Genomic DNA, 5,664 nt, shown 5'->3' on the forward strand with positions numbered 1-5,664 from the left:
ATTCCAACAAAAATGCCTACACTTGTACTTTTTTCAATAAAATACCAATATACTACTCCCCCCCACACCTAAATCTTACATTGTCCTCAATATAAGTAATAAGGAATAAAATTCAAGGCAAAAAGAGACAACGAAACTTCCCTGAGTACGCAATGGAGGGTCTCAAGCAGCTATAGCATAGGTGGGAATGGGGGTTCTTCCTTTTATCCTTTGTTTGAGCAGAGATGAGAATAAGCAGTGAGGGACCTTTTTTTTTTTTTTTGAATAAAGGAACCCCCTGTGTTAGGCGTGGGCACGCCTAACTGCCTTCGAGTCTTCTGACCAACCGTCCGAAATTAAGATCTTTAAGCATGACCACCTGGCGTGGGCACGCCTAACTATTAGAGAGTCTTCTGACCAATTTTCAGAAATTGAGTTCCTTAGACGTGACCACTTGGCGTGGGCACGCCTAACTACTATAGAATCTTCTGACCGCAGACGAAAATTGCCTCCCTTAAGCGTGACCATCTGGCATGGGCACGTCTAACTGCTAACTTCCTGCCACAAATGCAACAAATCACTAAATGCAACTAACACTTAACAAAAACTCTAAAAACATAAGAAAATTAAAGCAAAAGCCTTGGGTTCCCTCCCAAGCAGCGCCTTTCTTTAATGTCTTTGGCTAGACATTTTCATGTTTATTCATGGAGGATAAAATCGCGTAACTCGTTTCAGCGCTTCATCTTCTATGCAGTCCTGATATCCCTCGTAAATAGAGTAATCTTTGAACACACGAGGTACGGTCTTCCATGGATTAGTAGATGGCGCCAAACAAACAAGTGATGACCTTAAATCTTCACTCACTTCTCCATCACGAGCACTTATTGGTTCGAGATATTTTGCCATCGTAACTCTTAACTTATTCCTGTCATGAAATTTAAAGTCTTCTGGTACAATAAAATCAATTTTTCTAGCAGGAATTAAAGAATAAGAGTTAGGAAAATATTGATTGAGGAATGGAGGAGATGTCACTGCATTTGGAGATTATTCATTGAATTCATTCACTTGAACCATTTGATGTTGGGGTCTCATGTCTTGCACTTCAACTTTCTTTTCAACAGTATTTTTAGATCCTTCTTCTTGAGATTCTCGCAGTACCATGTCATTTGTCAGGATAATTGCACTCTCATCTTCCTCATGGTCGATAATAGTCTGTGAGGGCAATTCTTCACTTATTCGAGAAGTCAATTGCGTTATCCTAGATGTCAATTGATCCATTTGATCTGCCAGGTTACGCATGCTCACTTGTGTCTCCTGATGAAAATTCACTGTCTCCTGTTGAAGTAGATGTGTCTCCTGCTGAATTTGATGTGTCTCCTGTTGAATTTGGTATGTGTTAGTAGCAATTAATTCAACTATTTTTTCAAGAGACATACCTGACATGGATGACGGTTCTTGAGACTCTAGCTGTTGAAAATCTATTAGTCTTTGTTCATAATTAAAATTGGAATCATCCCACCATCCTTGCTCATACCCGTTTGAATAAGAGTCATACCAGGTTTGATATTGAGGTGGAAAATCTCCAAAAGTATCGATTGGAGCACTTAGACCATTTTGAAATGTATGGCATATGTCGATTGAATTATCTGAGGCAAAATAAGTTCCACAATTTGCAACAACCCATTGATCATTAGAAAAAGCACGAGCCTCATAACCCCTTCTAGAAATAAAATCCAATCTATCACCAAAATATGGAATGTTAGCAGCCATAAAGTATATATAAAAAAAATATAAGAGAAAAATAAAAAAAAATGAAAAAAAGATGAACTCAAAAAGAAACAAATTAATCAAGCACCCGTCCCCGGCAACGGCGCCAAAAATTGACAGGTGTCAAACCTGTGCAATAATAATAAATAAAACCTAACTACCACCTGAAGCAGCCAATAATCAATTCGAGTACTGGAGCAGGGACTCTAGATGTGCAATGGATTACTTGATTCACCCTATTCCCGAAGAGTTTGCTTAATCCGATATACCTAAATTAATTATTTAACTGAATTCACTAACTAGTAGACAGTGGCAAGTAGGGTTGTCTTCTCAAGGACTAGCAAGAAATTTGTTTCTTTTCAAGTAAAGATTAATGGAGGGGTTTTTTTGGGCTTAAATGCTAACTAAATAAATTAAATGCAGAAAATAATTAATTAAAAGAAATAATTAGAGAAAATCTAGCCAAGGATACACTTCAGAAATAGTTCATGCGACTGATCATCGATTCAAATATAATTCCAACATTTATTAATAGATTAGTTATAGTTGTCATGCACGCGATAAACAACCAACCTTTCCTTAATTTCTCGATAGTTAAGGTACGACCGTTAACTATTTCTCTAACCCAAAAACAATCCTAGGTACGACCGTAGGATTTAATTTCTAGATTGCATTAATAATTAGAAAGGCCCAATCCTAACTAACAAACACGCTACGAGGGTTTGTTTAAACTAGATCGTATGTTCCCCTGATATAAACCCAATTACGCCAGTTGCTACTGAGATAGAGATAACGAACAATTACGGATTCAATTACCCCTATTTAGCAAAATAACCTATATGAATAATTAATTATTGCGCACTAGTCAATCATACATAAGGGTTATAACAATTAAAAGCACGAAACATATAAATACCAATAAATGAGAAAAACAATTAAAAGCGGTTTAGATCTCACAGTAATTGCCGAACCAATTCATCAGTTGTCCCCTTGACTAGAAATAGGAGGTTAGTCCTCCATTAATGGAGAACAACCATGCGAAAAAGCTGTCTCAAGCTTGCAGAATTGTTCCTGGATTTTTCTCTAAAGCTAATGAAAGCAAAGCGAATGGGAGGGCCAAGCGGCCGTTTTTCCCCTAGGAGTCACGGTTCTCCCCTCCTTAAAGAAAGGAAAACCTAAGTGACTCTCTCACTCCACATCTGCCGCCCCTTATTTCGAAAGCTAAGGAATTCTTTTTGAAAACTATTGCCAGTCAAAACAAAAACCAAGTCCCCTAATAATAGTCAACAATAATGGCTCTTAAGGGTCTCTCACAAAACATACGAGAGATTCCCTTTTTTTCTCCCTTCAATTTCGGTCAAAGCAAGATTGGAAGACAATTGCAATGGTCCCCACTTTCCAAGGTCAACAACCGTGGCTTTTTCCTTCTCCTGATGGTTTTCTCCACAAGCACCAAAATCCCCCAAAAAGCCCAGCCGACCTCCTGAGAGTCTACTTCCCCTTTTTATGTTGGTAACCACGAAATTAAAGGAATTGGTTCTCTTCAGCTTCTTAAGTGGACCTCACTGCTTGAAGTGGCCCACGTGCGACGAATCTTCTGAATTTTGATTTTAAGCACTTTTCATCATGAGTTCCTGCAATTAGCACCAAAATCATATCTGAGTAGAATCAATCAATTAAAATAATATTTAGCTAAAATCAAGGGGAAAATAATTATAAATTTAGCAACAAATTATAACCTATCACATTTACCCAAAACTACCATCCTACCCAACCAAGCCCCTTGCTAGCTCGAATAGTCCGTTGAATAGAGGTTTTTGGGGCCCAGTTCAGTCGATGCGGCAAGGCACATATACGGCTTACATTCATGCACACTTACAGTAACATTCAGTCAATTATCGACCTTCAAGCTCAACTAAATCAAATGCGATAAAGTACACCCTCGACTTAGAAGGCGAGGGACAATTGAGATACACTTCACTAAGAATCATTTAGTAATAATTCATGATAAACACATTTGTCACATAATTTCACTTAAATACACATAAACAGTTAAACACATAAATTCGGAAAACACTCACCAAGGATTCGAATGACTACTCTCAAGTCTCAAATTGGTTTCCTGGTTCATGGCTACTTCCTGGTACAAGTTAATAATTTTAAAGTAAATATATAATTTGTAGATGATCATTTATTATTCTTTTATTTAAACCATTAAAATCAAGTTTGACCTTTCATTCCTTCATTTTTAAGTTAAATCAAATACTAGATTGCCTATGGTTTATGTCTTGTTAAATTTATTAGTTTTCTAGTTTTAAGTTCTCAAAATTGTTCATATAGTTAGTGTCAAAATGCTATGAGATGTTTCGTATAAATTCACCACTAATTTTTCTAGCAATGTACCCGGTCCAGCACTCATTATTCCCTCCACTCCTTCCTCTCACTCTCATGCTCTTACTAGATAGGCAACTCATATTCATTAAGCTACAAAGTAGCCTTAGCTATCATCTATGAAAGCTTACAAAGTTGGAAATTAGATTAAATGCTGGTTAAAAGTTGATTCTCACGGCTAGCATTATCGCAAAAATGCATTCGGGAAACAAAAGAAAGGCAACGAGAAAGGCAGCTTTGCCACTCTCTGGTGTTTTGATCATAACTGGAGCTATACTTATCGGATTAAGGAAAATTTTATAGCGTTTTGAAGTTAAGATATAGACCTACATTTCTTATGAAGACATCGATATCCAGTTCTCACATTTTCAGGGTCAAAACTGGCCGGACATAAGCACATTCTGCTTCACTCCCTCGGCCAACATTCTGCTTTGCCACCCTCTGGTGTTTTGATCATAACTGAAGTTACGCTTATCGGATTGAGGCAAATTTTATAGTGTTTCGAAACTAAGACATAGACACCCAGTTCTCGCATTTTCAAGGTAAAAAATGTACGGTCAGAAGCACCTTCTGTTTCACTCTCTTGGTTGAAGCTAAAAGAATTTCAGCATGTAATGGCTTAGCAGCTGCATTTTTCCCTTTTCATTCCTCCTCAGTTTTCTGTTCCAGATTGTGTACAAAGTATATTGATTCAACTTCAAGTTAACTTAAGCAAAACGGGGCAGTTTATGTTCAAAACTCGAAAGGAAAGCTGACTAAAATTCAGCTCTGCGCAAGGCCGCAAAACTGAAGTACCGCAGCTTGCATCAGAGTTCTTTCACGTATGGTTCTCTCCACTTCATACTCACTAACCTACGACTGACCCCTTAAACTGAAGAAGGAAACAAATAATCTGTTGCATGCACCCCATAACGTTATTAACCCAAGAAATTTTGACATCATTTGCAAGTTCCAGTTCAACACTCAGTTTCTGCAATTTTTCTGAGATTTCACAGTTGTTGCCCGGGATTTACTTCAGCTACAAGCTCTTTTCACTCTAGTTATCAACCCTGCTCTAAGTTCTCAGGTAAGACAAGAAAATAGCATATAGTTTGTGTGAGGACTCGCAAATTCCTTGTATTTTTCCTCAAAAATACCCTTTTATTTGAAAATTAGTATTTATCAAAGGCCACTACCCAAATGTTTCACATTAAGTGTAGATAAACCTAGAAAATAGGGTTTTACGCTTCGGTTTCAAGTTTGGAGCGAAATTAGGGTTTTCACGATTTTTTGCCGGATGAATTTTCGGTACAGAGTAAGAATTAATTTGGGGATTAAAAGTAACTTTTAAGTGAGAAATAATATGTGACTAGTGGCAATGATATAAGGTCTGGTTCGCCTTAGGGGGAGGTGGGGCTGTCACAGGTGGTATCAGAGCTTAGGCTTCAGATCTCGGTAATGTATCCTAGGCTTGAAGTTTAGGATGCCGGACTGTGGGTTTGGTTTGCAATATTAGTGATTCATGTGGGATATCTCGACTTGATTGGT

This window comes from Coffea eugenioides, chromosome 7 (assembly GCF_003713205.1).
Source record: "Coffea eugenioides isolate CCC68of chromosome 7, Ceug_1.0, whole genome shotgun sequence".
NCBI classification, from domain to species: Eukaryota; Viridiplantae; Streptophyta; class Magnoliopsida; order Gentianales; family Rubiaceae; genus Coffea; species Coffea eugenioides.